Below are 25,124 nucleotides of genomic sequence, written 5' to 3' on the forward strand. Positions count from 1 at the left end.
GTTGCAAAGAGTCAGACACGACTGAGTGACTGAACTGAACTGAACTCAGAGATGCCAAATAGTGAGACAGCCTTTCAGTGAAAAAAATTCAAAACCCTCCCTGGCGGCTTAGACGGTGAAGAATCTGCCTGCAATGCAGGAGACCGGGGTTCCATCCCTGGGTCAGGAAGATCTCCTGGAGAAGAAATGGCAACCCACTCCAGTATTCTTGCCTGGAGAATTCCACGGACAGAGGAGCCTGGTGGGCTACAGCTCATGTTATAGGTCCGCAAAAGAGTTGGACACGACTGAGCGACTAACACTTCGGCTTTTCAGTGATTTAAAAGCTAAAGGGAAAGAGAATAGATTGAATTCGTTTGAGAGGAGAAGCAGAGAAGAAGTAGTCACCAACCTACATTACTACGATACTGTTTGTTGTTTGTTGAGCCCAAACAGGAATAGATGTTGAGGGAGTATCTCTTTTACCATCAGAGTGAGCTGTAAATCCTGGAAACACAATCCAACTTGTATCATTTAGCACAACTCCCTCATTTTATAGAGAGAGCGACTGAAGTTCCAATGAGATGAAGTGCTTTGCTTACAAGTCTTCAAAGCACTCCCGGGGTAGGGTCCGTAACAGAAAGAGCAGAGCAGCAGAAGGCGGGAGTGACCATTAATCGGGCCATTAGGATCCACAACTGCAAACAGACCCTTTAATTAAACAGCGTTTCACAGAGCAGGGCAGGAAGAAGAGGTAATAAATGGAAAAACATGCAGAGCGGACCATTTCTAAGAAGGACATGGCTGGGGTTAGAATCGAGTATTAGGTACTTCACACAGTCTATTAATATGAAAAAAATATTTGCCCATGTTAATTCATGTGTGTTTGATGGCTTGTGTTGTAATCATGTGAGTTAGTTTCATAAAGATAATTGATGAGGGTCTGTTTGTAAATTACTGGCACCATATTGGCAGCTGACTCTAGAGAGGTCACTGCAGTAAGGAGACTGGCTGTGGTCATTTGGAAGCTCCCATTTGGAGCTTAGAGAGGTGGTTGAGGAAGGCGTGTCCCTTCCAGGGCGTGAACGAGCCCTTTCTCGCAGCTTCTGCAGTAAGTGGGGTCCTTTTAAATGACTGCATCATCTAACTATAACTTTGCCAAGAACCACTTTAAGGTCTTTTGAAAATCAGTGGTGAGTTCTGGAACCCCATTTCTGAACCACTGCCCAAATCATAAATCTAAGAAGACAAATCTCACATCATTCATCTAAGTCACGTCTGGCCGCTCATTTTTCTGCAAGCACTTAAATTTATTAAATCAATGACTACAGAATCCCAGGACATTTGGCCAAAGAACGAACCAGTCGTTCTTTTCAGAAGGTTATTTTTAAAGCCTCAGGAAAATCAAATTACCATCCCTACCCACCCCCCTCAAGCTTCAAAAGCCACAAAACCTGTTCCTTCTTTTAGGTCATCGAGTTCTAAGTCTCTGTTTAAAGGAGGCTGGTATTTTCCAGATGGGTAGTGAAAAAGAATTGCTCAGAATGACTTCTTACACTAAAAGCATCTCACTCAAGTTCCCTGAAATCTACATGTAGAAACTATTTGTAGGAGTTTATTACAGAACACAGTGCTGGAGAACTTACAGAAGGAAATGCATGCTGTAAAATGAATGTTAAAATGGAAGCTGAATTTTCTCTGAGGAGTTTCCTAACTGACAATGAAAAGAAGCAGAAAGGCTGATAACACATGATCTGTGCAGAGTGGAACGGCTACTTGGGCTCACGTCATTTTTGAAAGCAGGTAATGCTGTGTGGGTTGGTACTTTGATTTGATAGATTGATACCCAATTACCTAACTGCTGGGATCAGAGCCCTATCTGTAACCTGGCATCACATTGCCAAGGGACTGTTTTGAATGTGCCCTACTTTTTCTGCAACTTGACACAGTGGGGAAAGTACAACAGGAAACTGGGGACCCAGGTTCCCAGCTTTCCCTCTGATTCAGTATGTATCCAGGAGAAAACTGTACAACTTCCGAACCCCTCACTGAGCACTAGGTAAACCCCAAACAACACGACATCCAGAACATCATCGATCTACCATCTCTAGCCTTGCACTCTGATGATGAACGAAGTGAAACATACAATGCTTAGGATTCCAAAGCCAAATAAAATCCCCATAAATTTTTGGAAAAGCAATCATGCTACAGTTGTTATCAGATAAGGAAGGAATTTTGCTTTCCCTTAATCCTGTTCCCTTTCCTTTACAAAGCGGAACACTGTGTGGTCAGCGGGGGCGCAGGGGGCATAATTTTCTATGTATGCTTGGAATACCATTTCTCTGTGGATACAGATACTCCAAACTTTCACAGACAGGATGATTCTCAACATGTATTTTTCAAATGCCTTTGTTTTTAAGAACCAAATAAGGATGCGTGTGTGCCAAGCCGCTCAGTCATGCCTGACTCTTAGCGACCCCAAGGACTGTAGCCCGCAGGCTCCTCTGTCCGTGGGATTCTCCAGGCAGGAATGCTGGAGTGGGTTGCCACGCCCTCCTCCAGGGGATCTTCCCCACCCAGGAATCGAACCCAGGTCTCTTATGTCTCCTGCACTGGCAGGTAGGTCCTTTACCACTAGCGCCACCTGGGAAGCCCCAAAATAACTATAAATGTCCTCAAATACAGACGACCATTTAAAGGGGCCCTTGTGAATTCTGTGGTCAGGTCAGAATCTCTTTTAGATTGCCTGTCCTCTCCCCGCAGACACACTGGTTCTCCCAAGGCTCTGCAGAGGGCAGGACTCTTCTCTGCAAGTCTCGGAGGGAAACAGGCAGCAGTCAGTGAAGCATGGGACGCTGTTCCCGCACAGGCTCAGCGGCTCTCTCTCTATCTCATGTGGTGAAAACACCCCCGGGGAGCCGGCAGCCCCAATTCCTCCAAACCTGATGGGCCTGACCTTGCTCTGGGGTCTCTGTGATCTGATCAGCCTCAGAAGCTGAGGGGCTTCTGAAGCTGCATTAGCAATGGGACACAGAGCCCAGCTCTGGCCCCAACTAAGGAGTGCCCAGCTCCCCACCTCCCCTCCCAGCACACCCCGATGCCTGTTTTCTACCAAGCTGCCCACTCCACTAAGGATGCGACACAGGGTAAACCTTTGGCAAGCAAAAGGGATGCTCCAGGCTGGGGTTGCCAGGCCCTCCTTGCCTTGGCCTCTGTCTCCTTCCTGGGGCTGTAGACAGTGATAGTCTTGGCATTCACATCTAGAAAGACCACAGCTACCCTTCATTCCACATTCAACCACAAGGACTTAAGATCCAGACTTTCACCTATTGGAAGCTCAGGGAACCCCAAACACGTCTTTTCAAAAAGCCGAATATTATTAAGGGCTAATTGATAAGCCACTATGACAGCATTGTCTCAATATCAGACGTCATTCATGTCCTTCCTTCATTCACTCCACCTATGAGTCTATGTGCAAAGTACCGCCCTGGTTTCTAGGTACAAGCAAGGGACTCCCTGGGACGTCATGAAGCCCACAGTTAAACGTCAAGTTTCAGATCCAACACAGAGATGACAGCTCATTACTGCCAAATGGGTAACAGAATGAAAAGAGTTCTGAAGATCAAAAATGAACCCATGAAAAGGCTAAGCACAGGGCTGCAAGGGTGGAGGGGGGTAAGATGAGATAAGAGTAAGGAATTAGCACAGAGGCTTATCAAAACATAAAAACATCAAACATCGCAATCAGCCCATGCAATACAGGGAAGCAGATAATTTATACATGTGGACATCTCCAAGGAAACCACAATAACTAGCAGGGAGTAGAAGAGAGAGCTTGGGGATCGGGAGACCCAGGCTGCTACCTGTCTGTGCAACATCAGGCTCCACTGAGCCTCTCTGGGCCTCAGTTTCCTCATCTGTAAATTGGGAGATGAAGTCCCTTCCGTGTTAAAAGTTCCAAGTCTGTTTACTAGCTGACAAGCATGAAGTACAAGCTAGAGCCAGGGTGAGGTGTGTTTCAAGTGAGCCTAGAATAAGGGCCAGGGGCCATGAGGAGCTGTGGCCATGGCCCTGAAGCATCTCTGGGGAGAAGAACCTTCTCTGTAGTGGACCCAGCATCTCCCAGCCCCACCTGGTTCCTGCTCTTACCTCAGCGTAGGGAAAAGCTCTGTCCTCATGCATTCTCCTCACTGACCCAGGCAGATGCCCATGGCTCAGCGGCTCCACTGCTCATCCCAGAGCAGGGAAGCTTCCAGAACGCCACGTGAGCTCTGCTTTCTGGGAGGTCGCTGCGTACATCTTAAATCCGGCTGCTCCAGTTCACTTCTGGTTTCTAGGCAAGACTGCACGCACGCTGTCCCAGAAAGAGAGCCATCTACTATTTTCTCAAAAATATCCAAAAAAGGCAAGCCGACAAACTCTCCGGTGTCTCACATCCCTACCCTGTAACCTAAATCTTGGCTGATATGATAAAAGTGCCCTCTCTTGGGCTATTCTCAGAGGGAATTACAGAAGCGGCTCGATTCATAAAAATTCCATCACATGCCTTGGTGAGAGCCACTGGACCTTCAAAAAAAATTCTTTAGACCTGTTTTTGGAGACTCTCTTTCTCCCAATCTTTAAATAGTTTTCTTTGCTATCTTCTGGGTCTATGCCAAGTTCCTTAAATGAGAATACAAGAATAACAAGAGTCATAGGATGTAGAGATAAAAGGACCAGATTTCCTATCTGGTCACTCCCCTATCACAGAGGAGTGAAATGACACCCAAATTAAAGAATGAGCCCAGTGTCACGGAGCTCACTGGGACTGCAGGCCAGGGCTCCTTACCTCTCCTCTTTCCTTGATAATTAGTTTTCAAACCTAGGAGGGAATGCTGTTCTTTAAGTAAGACCTGCTCAACGTAATGGGAAAGTACAAATGCCCCATGATTTCAAATATCTTATGAATACAATTTCAGGTATGTTTCTTGAACTTGAAGGAGAACTTAGTCTAGGTAATGAGAAGGCAGTGTCCAGGTACAGAGTACAAACAACACGTGCCCGTTACAACGTACAAATCCTACCGGCACTTTCAGGGTTACAATGACTGAGGCAGGACGAACGCCCTGTGTATTTATCTGCATCTTCATTTTTGACTTCGCAGGAAGGACTTCTGATAGTTTTAAGCAACCCAAAAGCAAACCACAGTAAGATAACCTCACACTGAGTCATAACGTTCTAAAAACAAAATGCCAAATTCATAGGGGAATATGAAAATGACACCCTCAGACATCTCAGATTAGTAAGGTTTGAGACCTCCTGTCCTTCCAGCTGCTGTGTGGGGCTCTGTGAGTCCTTCCTTCTCTGAGGTCCGGTTCAGACCTCTATGGCTCAGCCCCCGCATCAACACCTCCACTTCTCCCAGCAGATTCTGAGATCACAAACCATTAGTCATCTCACAGCACTAACTCGTGGCTGGTGGTAGGTAGGTACGCAGGAAATCAGTTGTAGGCGTGAACAAGCAAACCCATAAACTAATGGTGCCCAGGGCTTGAGAAGGCTACAGTCACCTTCTTTGAGGAGCTAAATACTAACATTTTCATGTGAAAGTTAAAGTGTTAGTTGCTTAGTTATGTCTGACTCTTTGCGACCCCATGGACGGTAACCTCTGTCCATGGGATTCTCCAGGCAAGAATACTGGAGTGGGTCGCCATTTCCTCCTCCAGGGGACCTTTTTGACCAGGGGTCTCCTGCATTGCAGGCAGATTCTTTACCATCTGAGCCACCAAGGAGGCCATTCTTGTGTTCACACTTATCATATCCCTTCCACTGAGAGATACAAACGTCAGAACAAGGCAAGCGGATGCGTCAAGTTTATATGAGGACACTTGGCGGGAAAAGCGACTCTGCAAGTGTCCCTTGGCTGCCTCTGAACTGGGCTGGGGGTGTTCCCAGGCCCTCGCCTCCAGCCAAGGGCGGGTTCTGGCCGAGATAGCAGGGCCTGGGGCTGAGCAGTTTCCGTGAACCCTGCTGGCCGCAGCTGGGGCCGTAGTCTCTACCTCAGTGTCCAGTGTCTCTGGAGCCGAGTCCTGCTGCGGGGGAAGGGACTGTGGCGTGGAGACAGATCAGGACAGAAAGGAGGGGAAAATCAGCCTGGATGCACAAACTCAACAGGAACAGACACAGTAAAGAACTAGGAATGGCTGCCAGGGTCACCCGAATATAATTTGCACATCACTATCTGGACTGTGAAATTGCTCCTCTGGTAATCCTAAGTGTCCACCACTAAGTTGTTTTAGTTGCTCAGTTGTGTCTGACTTTTTGGGACCGCATGGACTCTAGCCCGCCAGGCTCCTCTGTCCATGGGATTTTCCACGCCAGAACATTGGAGTGGGTTGCCATTTCCTTCTCCAGGAGATCTTCCTGACCCAGAGGTCAAACCCACGTCTCCTGCATTGGCAGGCGGGTTCTTTACCACTGAGCCACCAGGGAAGCCCCCTCAAAGGGTGAATAAATTGGCTTATTACATTCAGTAGAGCATGCAACAAACCAAACCAACTGAAGAACAAATTCCTGAATAAGGCCCTCTGAATTGTCATCCCCACTAAGTCAGTAGGGATGGAGAATTCCCCTGGTGGCTCAGAGGTTAAAGCATCTGCCTCCAATGCGGGAGACCCAGGTTTGATTCCTGGGTCGGGAAGATCCCCTGGAGAAGGAAATGGCACCCCACTCCAGTATTCTTGCCTGGAGAATCCCATGGACGGAGAAGCCTGGTAGGTTACAGTCCATGGGGTCGCAAAGAGTCAGACACGACTGAGCGACTTCACTTTCTTTCACTAAGTCAGTAAATAATAGCTATGTGATATTTGGCATTTTGCTGTTTTTACTAACTTGTTTTTAGAGTAATACATGTTTATCTTAGAGTAATATATGTTCATCTTAGAAAATGTACATGAGTAAAAAGAATAAAATATAAACCACCTGTAACTCCAACACCTAGTAACAACTGATCTATTTTGGTGTATACGCTTTTACATGTTTTATAAATATACATACCGTATATTTATCTGTACACTTCTTCTTTCAGTCAACATCTGCCAAGTACCTACTCTATTCTAGGTCGTGGTTGGATGCTGGTGATGCAAATACAAGATGCGGCCCTGGCCTGTTAGGTAAGGGAGAAAGACACCAGTCACTAGAAAACAGGGGGACTTTTTAGATTTGCAGGAAGGGGGAACACAGCTCTCCCCAGGGGAGACATGCACAGTGCCCCAGAAGTAGTGAGATGTGACCTGAGTTTCCACAGATGGGAGGAGCCTGCTTAACGGTCAGTCTTTTCCTTATACAGAGTGACGAAGCCATATGCTCTCCATAGAAAGGTTATCTATGTTGGGCCAGAGAAAACAACAGCTAAAGGGCAAATGGAGGGCGAGCCAATGTTCCCTCAGTGGTTACTCAACACTAAACGTCTTCTATGCAGTATCACACTGAATTCCACCACAACTCTATGTGGCATAACGATTATTTCCTCTTTATAGATGAGGGAACTGAGATTTAAGTAACTGGCCCAGGGTTACATCGCTCTGAACCAGGGAAACCTTAGACAGTATGGCCCTGCAGCATGAGAAAATGGGAAAATGGGGGCCCTGAAAAGGGACGCTGCTCCCCAAAGTCTCAAAGTGAGTCACTGAGTCATCAGAGAAGAGGAGAAGAGCTTCCAGAATCCTACTTTGGTCTAAAAAGTATGAGAAAAACACTAGTCAATTATGGGCTTCCCTGGTGGCTTGGATGGTAAAGTATCTACCTTCAATGTGGGAGACCCAAGTTCAATCCCCAGGTCGGGAAGATCCCCTGGAGCAGAAAATGGCAACCCACTCCAGTATTCTTGGCTGGAGAATCCCATGGACAGAAGAGCCTGGTGGCTACAGTCCATGGGGTCCCAGAGTTGGACACGACTCAGCATCTATCAAAGTCAAAGAGGTTTTTTTTTTTTTAAAAAAAAACAACAACCCTGAGATGCACAGTCCATGAAATGTAAGATGGACTTACATCTTCTGTATTCCATATGTGGATGGGGAGGAGGATAACGGGAGGAGTTTCTTCCACTGGTTTCAAGAACAGCACACGTTTAGTGTACAGCTTCACCAAGGCTATAACAAGACCACTTTCTCCCAGTCTAAGTGAGTGTGAGGGCATGACAGGTTTCTTACAAACCTCATCCAACCACTGATGATCTTATCTTTCTTTATGAAATTAGGCTTGCTATATACATAAAAAAGAGTGAACTAGGAAATAACATCATAAAGCAAAAAGATGCTGGATTTTCTGATGCAGCAGCTTCTTCCTACATACTTGCATACACGTTACTTAAATTCTATGAGTGTCGGTTTCTTTATATGTAAAATGGGGATATTGATAACAGTATGGAGGTTCCTTCAAAAACCAAAAACAGAACTACCATATGAACTACCTCTTCCATAGAGGAAGAAATGGCAAACCACTCCAGTGTTCTTGCTGGGAAAATCCCATGAACAGAGGAGCCTGGCAGGCTACACTCTGTGGGGCTGCAAAGAGTCTGACATGACCGAGCACTCACGCACACACACATACGCATACATGAACAACCTAAGTGTCCACCAAGAGGTGAATGGATAAAGACGATGTGGTACGTATATACAATGGAACATTACTCAACCTTGTAAAGGAACAAAACTGGGTCACTGGTAGAGATGTGAATGGACCTGTCATACAGAGTGAAGTGAGTCAGAAAGAGAAAAACAATTATCATAAATTGATGCACATATAAGGAAACTAGAAAAATGATACAAATGAACCTAGTTTCAGGGCAGGAACAGAGATGCAGATGTAGAGAACAGATGTGTGGACACAGGGCGGGGGTGGAGGGTGGGATGAACTGGGAGATTAGGGTTCACAGACTATCATGTGCTAAACAGACAGCTAGTGGGAGCCTGCGGTACAGCACAGGGAGCCCCGTGTAGTGCTCCATGATAACCAACATGGGCAGGCTGAGGGTGGAGGTGGAATAGAGGTTCAAGAGGGAGAGCATATGTATATACACATAGCTGATTCTTAATCTTATATGCAGAGTACATCATGAGAAACGCAGGGCTGGATGAAGCACAAGCTGGACTCAAGATTGCTGGGAGAAATATCAATAACCTCAGATGTGCAGAAGAAACCACCCTTATGGCAGAAAGCAAAGAACAACTAAAGAGCCTCTTGATGAAAGTGAAAGAGGAGAGTGAAAACGTTGGCTTAGAACTCAACATTCAGAAAACTAAGATCATGGCATCTGGTCCCATCACTTCATGGGAAATAGATAGGGAAACAGTGGCTGACTTTATTTTCTTGGGCTCCAAAATTACTGCAGATGGTGATTGCAGCCATGAAATTAAAAGACGCTTGCTTCTTGGAAGGAAAGTTATGACCAACCTAGATAGCATATTCAAAAGCAGAGACATTACTTTGCCAATAAAAGTCTGTCTAGTCAAAGCTATGGTTCTTCCAGTAGTCATGTATGGATGTGAGATTTGGACTATAAAGAAAGCTGAGCACCGAAGAATTGATGCTTTTGAACTGTGGTGTTGGAGAAGACTCTTGAGAGTCCCTTGGACTGCAAGGAGATCCAACCAATCCACCCTAAAGGAAATCAGTCCTAAATATTCATTTAAGGACTGATGCTGAAGCTGAAACTCCAATACTTTGGCCACCTGATGCAAAGAACTGACTCATCTGAAAAGACCCTGATGCTGGGAAAGATTGAAGGTGGGAGGAGAAGGGGACAACAGAGGATGAGATGGTTGGATGGCATCACCAACTCAATGGACGTCAGTTTGAGCAAGCTCCATGAGTTGGTGATGGATAGGGAGGCCTGGCATGCTGCAGTCCATGGGGTTGCAAAGAGTTGGACACAACTGAGTGACTGAACTAACTAAATAACTATAGCTGATTCACTCTATTGTACACAATTACATTCCCACAAAAATAATAATGTAGTCACAGTGCTCATCCATAGAGCTGTGTTAGAATAGAACAAGACAAAGTGTGTCAACTGTATACAGCAGTGCTTGGTGAAGAAGGAAGAAAGGAAGGAAGGAAAGGGCGGAGGGAGAGAGGGAAGAAGGAGAAAAATAAAAAAGGACCAGAACTTCTGTTACAAAATTATCTTGGGGGAACAAACCCAATTTCCATTATGAATTGTATGAAATATTATGTAGAGTCACTGCTTAAAATTCACACTTAATTGTTGTGTGTGTGTAAATCTAGATTTCACACTTATGCTTTATCTTCAAATGATCTTAGCTTGGCTTGCTCTGGCTCCTGTACCACTTCTCTCCTCCGGAGTCCTTGAAGTCAGTTTCAAAAGCAACTGCAGAATTAGTAGATGATACCCACCAGAAGCCAACAGCAACGGTGTTGGCTGATCTCATGCTGAGTGATCAAGGGGCTCTGGGCTCAGTCTTGCCTGAGATACTTATTGTGGAAAGTACCTTCTAACAGTTGAGGAACTGTGGCCAGAGTGGGAAAATGTTAATCTTAAGTTTAGCAATCTTAAGAAAAGCCTGACCACATCCATTATGAGTCATGAAACGAGAAGAGATCTCTGAGTATTGGTGATTAAGACCACTGGCCTACAACTCCTCACTCTCGGGTATACCGATGCTTGGGGGCTGATTCTGTTGGCCTTTTTTCTGCCTCTATGTCTTATCCACTCCTGAATTCTCCAGGCATTTTTTGGAACAACACTAAAACAATGTGCAGTTGACAATCGTGTCCTAGGGCCGACAACGGAAGCTTCTACTTATTCTCAGTAAGGCAACCTCATTTTCTATGGGCTCCTTGGAGTAGTTCTTTTGGAATCTCTAATGACAAACTCATTCTCATAAAAAACAAAATGAGGAGTTACAGGTAAATTGAGGCAGAAATTTGTATTTGTTTGATGTAGTTTACTTACCTTCACTTTGTTGGAAGCCACAGTTCAGGGGGCAAATATTTACCAATTCCAGTTTACTCATGGGGTATGCTGTAACATTTCTTTTGTCAAAATTTTAAATAACTAAATAGCCTAGTTGAATCCCTTCCTAACTCTTATTTTAAGGACTTTGTACCATGGAATCCTCAAGCATTTATTTATTTGTTTGTCAATTATGTTTGGTATACCAGGAGACCCATCAAAAGCAGAGTTGGGATCTCTGCCTGATAGAAAATTAGGAATAATCATTGAATATGCAATCACAGAAAGGAAAACTTAGACTTATTAGAAAGCAGCCAGTGGATCATGTGAGAAAATACAATGCAAAGAAAACAGGCAAGGTTTACACATTTAAGAAACTGTGAATATTAGAATGGGAAAGAGGCAAGGTGTCAATCTCGGCTCTGACCAGCTCTGTGACCTTGGACGTAACTCTCCCCAAACCTCAGCTGGTCATCTATCGTAAGATGATGATAACATCGCTCTTAGGCAGTTTTTGTGTAGAAATATAAAAGCAAATACTTGTCAAGTGCTTAGCACGATGCCCCACAAATAGTAAGGGCTCAACAAGTCAGTGGGGCTTCCCAGCGGCCTCAGTGGTAAGGAATCCACCTGCCAATGCAAGAGATGCAGGCTTGATCCCTGGGTAGGGAAGATCCTCTGGAGGAGGAAATGGCAACTGCTCCAGTATTCTTGCCCAGAAAATTCCATGGACAAAGGAGCCTGATGGACTACAGTCCTTGGGGTCACAAAGGGTCGGACACGACAGAGCGTGCACATACACAAGTTAGCATCGATGATGAGTGTGGCAGAGTGAGAGGTAAATACAGACTGATGGACTGGGGAAACGGAAGAGGAAATGGACCCAAGAGCAGAGCCAGGGAGCAGATAGCACTTTCCTCTATTTTGTAGATGAGGAAACCAAGCTTAAGAGACCTGCTGGGGTTCCACATTTAGTGAAAAACTAGAAAAGGGAACCCAAATTTGCTTGCTTTTTATACCATGCTTATTTGTCTCATGCACAGAAACTGTAGATACTGAGACTCACAAGCTTTAAAAAAAAAACTGACATTATATATGATATTTAATCCATTTATATTACATGCATTATATTCAATCACCAGACAGATTAAGTGTCCCAACTATCTATCTCCATGGTCACAGGAAAGAAACAGGGACTCAGGGATATTTTGCTGAAAAATCTCAAAAGACAATGAAGGAAGGGAAAAATCTGAAAAAAGTCCTCAAAGGTGTCTATGACAGACCATCTTGTCAAAGGGAAATTTTCGTAAATGTTATAAAGCATGGGAAGTGAGGGGAAAGCTCATTCACATTTTTGAGATGACGAAAAGGGGGCTCAATATGCAAAACTGCATACGTGTTCCTCATTTTCTTCTCACTTTCTCTTTGCTTCCATGATGTAGCTTTCTCCATAAGGAGTGTATATTTCACTCTTCTTTCTGATCTGGCCCTCCTGGTGAAGGTAATGTGAGCAGATGACATCAAGGACATGCAAAGGATCCACATTTTAAAATGTGACACCCGAAGTTAACAAAGATGCAATTCTAGTTCGAAATTTTGCCTGAGGAACGGCGAAAGCGAAGAGGATGCAGATATTATACAAATGCATTCGTGCACCTCTTCTCTTCATTTGGATCTACAGTTTGGATAAATACTGGTGACAATTACCAAACTGAGGGATCCAACTGCAGGCTATCATTGAATTGTAAAGTAATTAGTTCATTCATTTACTTCCCTCTTGAAAGTACAACCAGGAAAAAAAAAAAGGAACATAAATTATTTGGGAGGTTGCAATTCACACACAGCGTTAATTTGTCTGTCAAATTTGGTGTCTTGGCTTTTCTGCCTGTGGAGAACGTAATCCATAATCTCTTTTCCATTTAGCTCAGCCAGTCAAGAGGGTGTGTGGGTGTGTGTGGATGTGAGAGAGAGAGAGAGAGAAGGAGAGAGAGAGAGAGACAAAGACAGGTGTTGGGCCGGCGGGGTGGGGGGGGGGGTGGTGGGGGGGGCGGGGGAAGGGGAGAGGGAGATAATACAGACAGACAGACAAAGAGAGACAGCATGAGAGTGTGTCCATCTGTCTGTGGGACCAGTGCTAGACTAAAACAAGAATCAATGTTGCAGCCACAAAACTGTGGCTTTCTTTGCAGGTTCCTCAATTTAACATCTTAGCTTTTCTGTCCGCCAGAAAAAACAACCGACCATATTGGAGAAACAAGCCTTCTTAGAACTTAAAGTGGGGCTGAGGCTGGCGTGGCTCTGAAGTTGAGCAAAACTCATTTTAACTCAGTAAGTGGGTCACTTTTTACCTCTATTCTTCAGCTCACAATTAAAACAATCTTTTATTCTTTGGCAGTTTTAGGACACCTATATTTGGCCATTACTATATAATTATAGATATGTGTGCTTGGCATATCTATAATTATATAGTTATAGCCAAATATAGGTGTCCTAAAACTGTGAAAGATTGTGTGCTTGGGTATAAATACAAACTTGTTTAATTTATTCATGTCTATCAATTACAATAGTTAGAAAATGGGAAAGCCACTTGGCTAAAGTATTCTAACCTTCTAGGACGGAGAACTTTTCAAAGCTTTAGGGGTAGAGATATTTTGTGACCTAGGCTCTGGTCTATAAGTTGGTAAAAACAAAACAGTCAAGAGCAAAGAGGGACTGAGTAAATACTGATGATGTTGACAAAGAACAGTCTTTAAAAAAAACAATTAATAATACAGATGCATTTATCTGGGATACATTATTATTACTTGAGTGCAACTCAAGGGTCTAGGCACAAATAACCATCATGGTCTGCTACCTGTTTATTCCAGGAGGTTTTCCCTGGAATTTAGCAGTTAATACAAAGTTGATTCAACTGTAGAAAAGTGAAGTAATATCAAATATTCGAAGCATTAACCTGCTTTCATACATGAAGCTAACACCAGTACCTATGTCACAGGATTGCTGGGATGACTAAATGTATTAATATGGTCAAAACACTTAGAAAACAATTCAAAATAGTGCTACAGAAGGCTTAGCTGTTACTATAAGGGTAATGAACTGAAATTCTTTGTTCCCTATATGCTGTTGGTAGTATTTTATAAGACAGAGCGATTATGAAATTACTGGGAAGACTGATGTAATGACTGAAATTGACAAACAAAACAAGGGGAACGGTCAGTCGCATAAGGAAGTTGAATCAGGAGGGGACTGAGGAAAGCAAGGGGGGATGGCCATCCTGGGAACTCGGTGTTCACAGTAACTGGAGGGAGATGCCCCAGATGATGAATATCTGATCAAGTGGTAACTTCTTAGAACTTCAAAATGAGAACAACGAGAAACACGAAATCTTTTGATTTCAGAAGTGCGTTAAAAAAAAAAGAAAAAGAAGTACGTTGCCATCTGGCAAAATAGGGAAACTTGAAACTCTTGGAAACTGCGGACACTGATTAGTTTTATATTTTGGTGGACCATTCTAATTTTTATTTCTTCAGGATTCAATAGGTAGGTAGATAGAATGGAATCATTGGATGGTATCTGTGAGTTGGAAAGCTAGCAAACAAACAAACAAAAAAATCCTAAGAAGGCAATTAGATGAATCTGAATGTCCCTTTGGCAGCCTGGGTGGGAGGGCAGTTTGGGGCAGAATGGATACATGTCTGTGCATGGCTGAGCCCCTCTGCTGTCCACCTGAAACTGTCACAGCGTTGTTAACTGGCCATACCCCAATATAAAATAAAAAGGTTTTTTCTTAAGTAGCCGAATTTAAAACCAAGGAAGGATAAAACATGATTTTTCTGTGAAAAGTACAATAAATACATAATGTCATTTTGCTATAAAATCTATTAGTCATAAAGTCATTAGACTTTATAATCTTCACAGACTTTTGACTCTTCATAAATATAATCTTATGAGAAAATGTCTTAGTTTTATTTTACCAAACTTGATTTTTTTTAATATTCATTTGCCACCTCTCCTATATACACAGAGAGGCCTTTGCTCTTTTCGTAACAAGGAGAAGTTGGCAAGAGAATTTTCTGAGAAGAGTGCAAAGTGAATAACGAAAAATCAATGATACCTGTTCCTGTGTTCTTGGTCATCAAATATGCTTACGATCAGGTACATAATTTTGGTATGGGTAGCTAAGCTAATGTGTTTAAAACATTTAAAGCTCAGTTAATGTATTTAAACTAAATTAATGAGATTGATTTTGCCTGTTGGCTACAGTCATCAGACACTTTCTTCAATTCCTTGAAGTCAATGTCCATTTAGCGCTCTAAAATGAAGACTAGTGCTTTGACAAAAAGGAAGCGTGTTAGAATGTAAAATACTACACTGTTGTTACATCTTCTTGCATAGCAGTCACTGGGGGAACTCAGTAAATATTAAATTAACAAGTGAGTTGTAAGAAAAGACTTCCATGCATTTCTAAGGAACTGAGAAAAACTGAATAAAGATCATGAGCACCTCCTACCTGCCAGGAGACACAGAGCAGGAGCTCAGACTGTCGGCAAATTAAGGGCATGAAAACAATATGATTACTGCCCTACTTAAAGCATTACGCAAACAAACACAGAAGAAACAATGGAGGCAAGGAAGGTGGGGCAGGAAACAGTAGGAAAGACCTGCAAAAGGACAGAGGTTTTTACATAAAAAAGAAAGCACTTGGAAAAACCGCTGGAGTGAAAAGAAGTGAAAAGAGCAGGGAACTTTCTGGTGGCTTGTGGTCTTGGGCACCTAGAATGTGGGTGTCAGGGGAGTAAGAAGATGGTGGGCGGCAGCTAGAGCAGAAGGAAGTGACAAAGAAATGAGGTTGGGGAAGTGGTTGAGGCAGGTTGGTGGAGGCGCACAAGTCTTGAGTAAAATTATGCATTCATTAAAAGAGAACACTTCTTCATTCTATTATCATATGAAACCCACAGTGCTATCTCTTACTTATGAAAATGTTTCTGGATTTACGGCAATTTTTTTCTTTTCTTCTTTCTCTCTCTCTTCAAATCGTAAATGCCAAGATCGCTTCAGTCAGCTTCAGAACTAAAAACCTATTGCGATCTACATCTGGGGAAAAGTGCTGGTGTGGAAGAAAGGACCTGGAATACACAGATGCTTCCAGAGAGGCAGGATAGAGCCTGAAATCCTGGCTTCTCACAGCCCCTCCCCACCTCCAACTGCCCAGTGACCTTGGGCCACTTCCTTCAACAACTAAGCCCACTCCTCATCTCTAAAGGTAGTTGGGTGTGGGCGGGGAGAAGGGGGAGAATTAAATGAGGTCACGCATAAAGAGTGGCTTACACAGTGCACTTATCAACAGTAAGTGTTATTACTACTTTCTTTGTCCTCTCTAATTTAAATAAATATATTTGAATGAGAACGTTACTTGTTGGTCTCCCATTTCCCAAAGGGTTCAGCAAAAGAATTAGCTTGTTGTTCAGTCGCTGAATCATGTTCAACTCTTTTGTGACCCCATGGACTACAGCCCACCAGACTCCTCTGTCCATGGGATGCTGGACAGAACACTGGAGTGGGTTACCATTTCCTCCTCCAGGAGTTCTTCCCAACCCAAAGATCGAACCTGCATCTCCTGCATTGGCAGGTGGGTTCTTTCCCACTGAGCCACCTGGGAATTAGGAATAGTGTTAAAATACTGAAATTGTTTCCCAAATTACAGATTGTTTCGAGGCATAATCTATGAAGGAGACAAAATTTAAAATGTGACAAGAGAAAACATCTTTGGGATAGCTAATAAAATGTCCTGCCTCAGCAGTGTTGTTCTTCCCTGATATTACTAGGGGTAAACGAGAATGAAGAGAAACGGTATTTTATAACATATCATGATAATTGATGCTTTAACAATCTAAACTTGATTCCATTTTCATTTCCTCCCAATGTAAAGAAAATACTGACATAATTTTGCATCCTAATTCATTTTTTCCTCATCAATATTTTTACTTAAAACATGACACAGTATATTTTCAATCTGTTCTTTTTGGGGGTTCAATCCTTCTCCCTCAACTCCACATTTTTGCTAGTTTAAAACTATTCAAGTGAGATGTGTCCAACAATATTGATGATCACATTTTACAACTTCAGAAATTCACATTTACAGGTAAATCGTTAATTCCATTCAAATTTGTGCAATGATGTTCTTTAAACCATTTTATTTACTAGAAACCAATTATGACAAATTTATGCAAATTCAAAATCAAGATGTATGTGGATAAACCACCTTTATTTTAATGATAGTTTTTTAAGTTGTCCTGAGGAGGTAATTTTAGAAAACAAGTTGCTATAGTTAATTGGGCTTCCCAGGTGGCTCTAGCGGTAAAGAACCCACATGCCAAGGCAGGAGACATAACAGACATGGGTTCGATCCCTGGGTTGGGAAGATTCCCTGCAGGAAGGCATGGCAACCCACTCCAGTATTCTTACCTGCAGAATCCTGTGGACAGAGGAGCCTGGTGGGCTACAGTCCACGGAGTCGCAAAGAGTCGGACACGACTGAAGCAACTTAGCACATACTTAATTAAGAAAAATTAGGTTTTGATAAGTATGCTAATAAATGAATCCATTTGCAATCTGAATGCTTTTATGTTTATCATTTGTCAATGGTTCTTAATATCATTGAATAATGACAATTAATCAAGGCTGATGTTACAAGTTTCAAAGACTGAGTTTCAACAAAGTTTCTGGAATAAATGTCCCATAGCAACTTTATAAGAATTTCTATTGCAGACAGAAGCCCTTCCTCCATAACTTAACGGTCATTTGTATGGTTATGAGGACATCAAGTAGTTCAGACAATTCTACAAAGCAGTACAATTAAGCAACACAAATTGCTTTTATTTTTAGAGAATAAATGGAGAAGAGACAGCCTCTAGTTCAATGTGGCTACTAAGCACACCCATTAAAAACCGTTGGCACCAAAAATCACTCAAACCACCAGTGTGACACTCGGTAACACAGGACTCAAGACGTTAACATATCCACTAAAGTACCGTAAAGAAGCTTTTTCCTTTATAGAAAAACATAACCACAGGAGCTAAAATTAAACTATCCCCATCAGGCCAATGAGCAGTAATGACCATCTAAATGATCAATATCCACTTTCCTGAGAACATTTGAAAGTAGATAAAATCACAGTAAACAGCCTCCCTGAAATAAAGCAATAGAAATAAATCAGAACATGGTTTGGTTTTAAAACGAAAAAAAAAAAAAAAAAATCATGCGCTATAGGGTATAGCATAGGGAATTCTGCTCCGTGTTATGTGGCAGCCTGAATGGGGGAGAATGGATACATGTACTTGTAAGCCTGAGTCCCTTCCCTGTTCACTGGAAACCATCACAACAGTGTTAACTGGCTACCCCCCAATACAAAGTATGAGCAAGCACTGGGACATGAGTTTGAGCAAAGCTCTGGGAGATGGTGAAGGCCAGGGAAGCGGGCGTGCAGCAGTCCATGGGGTTGCAGGCTGAGCGCAGGATTGCACGACTGAATGACAACAACACAAAACAAAAAGATTTTAAAAAGGAAAAACAAAACAAAACATAGCTTTTGGGGAGGAGTGATAACTGTGGATAGCTGGAGAAGTCACCTCCCAGAGCAAGATCGGAGGGGACGGGAGGGGTCCCCCTCTGGGCGACCACACGGGGTGGCTGCAGCTTTGCTGAGCAGTTCAACTGGGGCGGGAGCAGAGCTCTCAGGGGACAAGGGTGACAGGTGCTCGGATCTCTAGTCCCCTGAAAGCAGAGTCCACAACCCACAGAACCAGAACCGCCCAACAAGCAGAACATCGTAAGCACTCAGGAACGGTAAAAAAAAGACAGAGAGAAAATTTACCTGGCAGCCAAACTGTTCTCAGTGGTGCTGGCGTATGACCAGAAAACCCCTTCTTTCTGATCTGGAGAACAACTTTGTTAACCCCGGGTGTGTGGTCACAAGGCAGGAAGTGACTAGAGTGACAAATCATCAGCCAGGAAAGAAATAGATTTTGTCTTTATAAGGACATTTTACTTAACGTGTTTTTTTTTTTTTTCCCCTCATGTCCCCTCCTCCACAAAAATCACCTGACAGGTCACACTGAAATTCAGAAGCCTCTTACCACTTCCTCTTTATAAAGCATTTTTCTCTCTCCCTCCCTTTCTTTCTCCTCTAGCTGGCTTGTAGACGCTGGGCTACCGAAACCTGTTTGATTTCAGGTAACTACCTTGACTTTTCACTCTGACCCTAATTGAGAATGCAATGCTCTGGTGCTTAGCTTCTGACAGCAGAGATAAACAAATTATTCATTTTTAATGAAAGAGCCAAAGGAAGAGGTGGTGGTGTCCCCAAAACCAGCTAAAAGGGATTTCCTTGGGAAAGCCTTGCCGCAGGAGAAACCAAACCCCTCTTAAGAGTCCTGAACAATGATCTTATTGGTGCAAACAAAACAAAAAGATCTCTTTAAGGGAAAGGGCTCAAAAAGAAAGATATATTATTTACTCATTCTTTTATTTATAGAACACCTATGTACTAGGGATCTCTTTAACCCAGTTAAAGATTTCAATTATTTAGATGTTTCCTACCAAGAACACCTACAGCAGTGAGCAGCTTCAGTGGGTTGGCTAAATTCCTTCCTAGTTTTCCCAAGTAGCTCAGCAGTAAAGAATCCACCTGTCAATGCAGGATGATGCAAGAGATGCAGGTTTGATCCCTGAGTCAGGGAAGATCCCCTGGAGGAGGAAATGGCAACCCGATCCAGTATTCTTGCCTAGAAAATCCCATGGAAAGAGGAGCCTGGAGGGGCTACAGTCCATGGGGTCACAAAAATTCCATGACTGAGCACACAAATTCATCCTATGGACCAGGTTTATTTTCTGAATACACATTTTATAAAATTAGCAAAAGAATAAAAAAACTCAACTCTATGCCAAAACCTTGACTGCCCATCCTGAGGGCTAATTCTTATCTTCAAAGGGAAGTGCTCAATGCTCAAAAAGCCTAAACACTGGTTGTGAAGGTTGTGTAGCATCCTGAGTCATGTATGACAGAACGTTACTCATTGCCTGTCTCCATGCTGCCTGGAGCCTGTGTAGCTCCAGCGACCAGCCTGCTACGGAGGAATGAGAATCTGAGGCTCTGCTCCAGCTGATAGTGAGTTCAAGATGTTTTGATCATTCAGTAAGTTTCTGTATTTGCAAGGGCTCTGGCTGGGGCAGGGTGGGGAGCTGCCCTTATACTTCTTTTGCTTCTTTGATTTCTCCTCTAGAAAGTTCTTGCTTCTGACCTCAAATGTCGGATCAAGCCCTTCTGGTATCTCCATCTACTTCATTCACCAGCAGTGTGACAATGTCTTGGTCAGAACCCTACAGGGGCCATCTCTGGGGACAGGGTGTGCAGAAGAACAGGAAGAGATGGTGGAGATTCAGCCTGTTCTAGAGTGCTTCACCTCACAGAGAACCCTCAACCCTCTTGTGACTCCCCAGGGAAGACTGAGGGGGTGAACTAGACCTCATTTTCTCCACTGCATCCTTCAGTTCAGTTCAGTTCAGTCACTCAGTTGTGTCTGACTCTTTGCGACCCCATGAATCACAGCACGCCAGGCCTCCCTGTCCATCACCAACTCCCGGAGTTCACTCAGACTCATGTCCATCGAGTCAGTGATGCCATCCAGCCATCTCATCCTCTGTCGTCCCCTTCTCCTCCTGCCCCCAATTCCTCCCAGCATCAGAGTCTTCCAATGAGTCAACTCTTCGCATGAGGTGGCCAAAGTACTGGAGTTTCAGCTTTAGAATCATTCCTTCCAAAGAAATCCCAGGGCTGATCTCCTTCAGAATGGACTGGTTGGATCTCCTTGCAGTCCAAGGGACTCTAAAGAGTCTTCTCCAACACCGCAATTCAAAAGCATCAATTCTTCGGCGCTCAGCCTTCTTCACAATCCAACTCTCACATCCATACATGACCACAGGAAAAACCATAGCCTTGACTAGACGAACCTTTGTTGGCAAAGTAATGTCTCTGCTTTTGAATATGCTATCTAGGTTGGTCATAACTTTCCTTCCAAGGAGTTGGGGGTTCAAGAGGCACCTAAATTCTTTCAGGACACCTGAGACACATCCATGCATCACTGTGACAGGACTGATCACCCTACAAAGCAGCCAAATGCTGATGGTTTCCACTTTGGTGGGTCAATCATCGGTCATCCATGCAGCAGCACAGATAATGTGGTGGTCCTAAAGGATGAAAGTATGTGAGATCACTGTGGATCTCCCTTGTGGTTTCAGGATGGAATGGAGGGGTGACAGTAACGTTTCATAAAGAAGAACAGAGACTCATCTCATTTACCCTCTGCTCTCCCGTGTCTACTGGAGCCTGGTCATCAGACCTCTGAGGATCTAAAGGAAGAACAACATACACTGCAGCGTGGCTTCAGTGGGTGTTTGAGTACCTGTCTGGCAGTACTGGTGATTCAGAAATGAGTAAGACACAACCGCAGCTCTCAAGGAGCACACAGTCTAGAGGAGAAAAACATGTAAATCAGTAAATGCCATCGATGAAAGAGTGGAACACTGAGCCAGAGGCAGATGTCAGCAGAGAGGATGTTGGAAGAGGGCGAAATGTGTGGTTATGCCTAGCAGCTGATTCAAGTCAAAAAAAAAAACAACACACATCGGATTCCAGGCGACATCTACATTCTAGAAGATGAAAGCCATTGAATTGTGCTGCCTGCAGCCACCCACCTGCAGGAACCCTCCATGCGAGCACTGGCTCAGCCCTGGCCCCACCTCAGCCAACCACCACCTCACCCACATCCTGGGCCACTCCTTCAGTTGTAATCTCACCATCTGCCTCCCAGCAGCACCAGGCTACCCAGTGGAGGCAGGCAACTGTTTAGGTGTTAGACCAAAGCTTTTTCAGAGGAGTATTTTATCTGTCAGTGTTTAGAATTGCTTGTGCAGCATGCTAATGAACAGTAGACCCATCTGGGTTTCATTATTCTTAGGGGCTTCCCTGATAGCTCAGTTGATAAAGAATCCGCCTGCAATGCAGGAGACTCCAGTTCCATTCCTGGGTTGGGAAGATCCCCTGGAGAAGGGATGGGCTACCCACTCCAGTATTCTTGGGCTTCCTTGTGGCTTAGCTGGTAAAGAATCCACCTGTAATGTGGGAGGCCTAGGTTTGATCCCTGGGTTGGGAAGATCTCCTGGAGAAGGGAAAGGCTACCCATTCTGGTATTTTGGCCTGGAGAATTCAATGGACTGTATAGTCCATGGGGTTGAAAATACTTGGACACGACTGAGTGACTTTCACTTTCGATAGATCATGCCCCACTGATGCTGAGTGACTTTCATTTTCACTTTCTATAAATCATGCCCCGCCAATGGCCAGTGCTCAGAGAGGACTCCTCCCACCTCCTACCCCACCATGCACACACTTGTCCTGCCACCTCCGCCACTCCCCTGGCCTGTGCTTTGCCTTCCCTCTACTCCTGCAGCCCTCCCTCCTGTATCCCACCCCCGTATGCTCACAGCCTCAGTCCCTAAAACATCAGCTGCTATGCTCCAGCCACTGAACCGCTGCTGCAGAAAGTCCTAGAAACAGAGTTGAAATGCTATAAATTCAAGCTACTTGCCTTCGAATTACTTCTTAGACATACTTTTGTTCAATTTCCTTCCTGCCTGACTGCAGGCATCCTCAAACTGGGGTTCACGAACTCCAAGCATTTTATGCATGATTTTGTGTATATGGGCTTTTTTTCTGGCTTCATCATACTATTTATCATAGTATCAAAGAGATCATCACAGAACCCCAAAGTTAGACTGAAGAGATTCTCGTCTCTCGCCTCAATCTCTCATTCCACCCTCCTGCATCCTTTCCTGCCCCAAGATTCCTGCCCCTGTTGACTGAGATGATACCCAAGTCATCAGGTATGAATCCCTTTCTCCAGCCTCCTCAACTCTCACAAGACCCACCTTCTCCTTCTCTTTCATGCTTAGAGGGGGAGGTGTCATCTCTCCTTTCAAGGTCAATAGGTCTGCATTTTAATCTTTATCTTGTATCATCTGTTTCGATACATTGCTCCATCAATTATCTCGTGTTTTTTGAGCATCTTTAACTGCTTATGATTTCTCCATCTGCCCTTCACACACTGTGGGAATTGATCAAAGGGGAAAACACCTCTACCTCACCCTACTGCCCCTACCCTGCCCCTGATATTTGATGCGCAGGGCATAAGAGTAATTAAGATGAACATAATCTCCGTTTTTGCAGAATGTCCACTGTAGTCAAGGATGCAGACCAGTGACTTCGCAGTGGTACTCAGAACCACGACGGAAGAAAAGCTGGGTGCCTGTGGGAATACACACCACTAACCCAGACTCAGGGTCTGGGAGGCATGCAGAATAAAGACTAGGAGTACAGATGCTGGGCCACTTCTCTGGTTGTCAAACCTCAACTCTACTGCTGTATTGGAGAGGAAATGGCAATCTACTCCAGTATTCTTGTCTTGAAAGATCCCATGGACAGAGGAACCTGGTGGGCTATAGCTCTTGGGGTCACAAAGAGCCTGACATGACTTAGCAACTGAGCATGCACAGCTGTATTAGTTGTGTGACCTTGGGCAAATTATTTACTGTTTTCATCTAGAAGGTGGGGATAAGAATAGTGTCTGGTACGTTGCTGTGAGGGTGACGTCAACTGATGCACACAGAGAACTTGGAAGAGCGTGTGGCACATAGGAAATGCAATGTAAGTGTTAACTAGTCTTTTACTATTTAGACCAGGCTCTGGACTTGGATGCCCTGGTGGTTCAGATGGTAAAAAAAAAAAAAATCTGCCTGCAAAATGGGAGACCTGGGTTCATTCCCTAGGTCAGGAAGATCCCCTGGAGAAGGGGATGGCTACCCACTCCACTATTCTTGCCTGGGTAATTCCACAGACAGGGGAGCCTGGTGGGCTACAGTCATGGATGGGGATGCAAAGAGTCAGAGATGACTCAACGACTAACGCTTTCACTTTCTGGACTAGATAGTTCACCTACATTATTTTATTTATTCCTCACAAAAATCCTATGAATTAGGTATTATTTTTAAATTTCCTTCAATTTTTTTAAAATTACAGTTTCCAAATCTACACTACCTCTCCACTGTAGAATTATACACTGACATCTTTGCTCTGAGATGACTCAGGACCTCCCACCCAGGCTGGTACAGCATGCTCTCCTACTGCTGCTACCGCTGCTGCTAAGTCGCTTCAGTCATGTCCGACTCTGTGCAACCCCACAGATGGCAGCCCACCAGGCTCCCCTGTCCCTGGGATTCTCCAGGCAAGAACACTGGAGTGGTTTGCCATTTCCTTCTCCAATGCATGAAACTGAAAAGTGAAAGTGAAGTCTCTCAGTCTGTCCGAACCTCAGCAACCCCATGGACTGCAGCCCACCAGGCTCCTCGGTCCATGGGATTTTCCAGGCAAGAGTACTGGAGTGGGGTGCCATTGCCTTCTCCGTGCTCTCCTCCTACCTGGGCTTGTTTCATGCAACTTGTTTGAGCTTTTGACTGTTAGCAGAAAAAACACAAACAGAGGTTAGTGCACTGAATGTGCTTCCATAATTCGACTTGGTCTCCTGTACTTCTGAGTACACTGACCATGAGAAAACCACGAGCATGCCTGTGGGCTCAGTCATTTCACTCATGTCTGACTTTTTGCATCCCCGTGGACTGTAGCCCACCAGGCTCCTCTATCCATGGGATTCTCCAGGCAAGAATACTGGAGTGGGTTGCCATGCCCTCCTCCATGGGATCTTCCTGATCCAGGATTTGAACCCCACGTCTCCCACATTGTGGGTAGATTCTTCACCACTGAGCCACCAGGGAAGCCCTGAGAAAACCACATCTTTGTTCAACAGGAAAGAGGAGATGCTTGAAGTGAACCTGAACCCACTGCACAGCCCAGGCCAATTCCAGTTGACCCGTGTTCCAAAGCAAAGTCATCCCAGCTGACCCAGGAACCTAGGTTCCTTGCTGTAAACAACTGAGATTTGGAAGTTGTTTACTAGGCAGCCTTAACACAGAAATGGATGACATGGGAACTTGCCTGTAAGTCCAGTGTCTGAGACTCCACGTTCCCAATGCAGGGGGCCTGAGTTCAATCCCTGGTCTGGAAACTAGAACCCACATGTTG

The 25,124-nt window shown here is 44.2% G+C and overlaps 1 protein-coding gene across 3 annotated transcripts in view; it reads right to left on the reverse strand.

Annotated features, from left to right (window-relative positions):
* LCP1 (lymphocyte cytosolic protein 1) overlaps window positions 1–25,124 on the reverse strand; it is a 103,109-nt gene that overhangs the window by 45,172 nt on the left and 32,813 nt on the right. The window contains exon 1 of one of the 3 annotated variants that reach the window (XM_055542057.1): window positions 18,807–18,902. The exons of 1 other annotated variant lie outside the window; for it this stretch is intronic. The gene's annotated coding sequence lies outside the window, so the exon portion shown is untranslated. Of the gene's footprint in view, window positions 1–4,128; window positions 4,495–18,806; window positions 18,903–25,124 lie in introns of those variants that run through there. One more of the 3 variants, XM_055542058.1, reaches the window with a different exon arrangement.

The sequence above is a fragment of the Bubalus kerabau genome, chromosome 12, assembly GCF_029407905.1.
Source record: "Bubalus kerabau isolate K-KA32 ecotype Philippines breed swamp buffalo chromosome 12, PCC_UOA_SB_1v2, whole genome shotgun sequence".
In the NCBI taxonomy this organism is placed as follows: domain Eukaryota; kingdom Metazoa; phylum Chordata; class Mammalia; order Artiodactyla; family Bovidae; genus Bubalus; species Bubalus kerabau.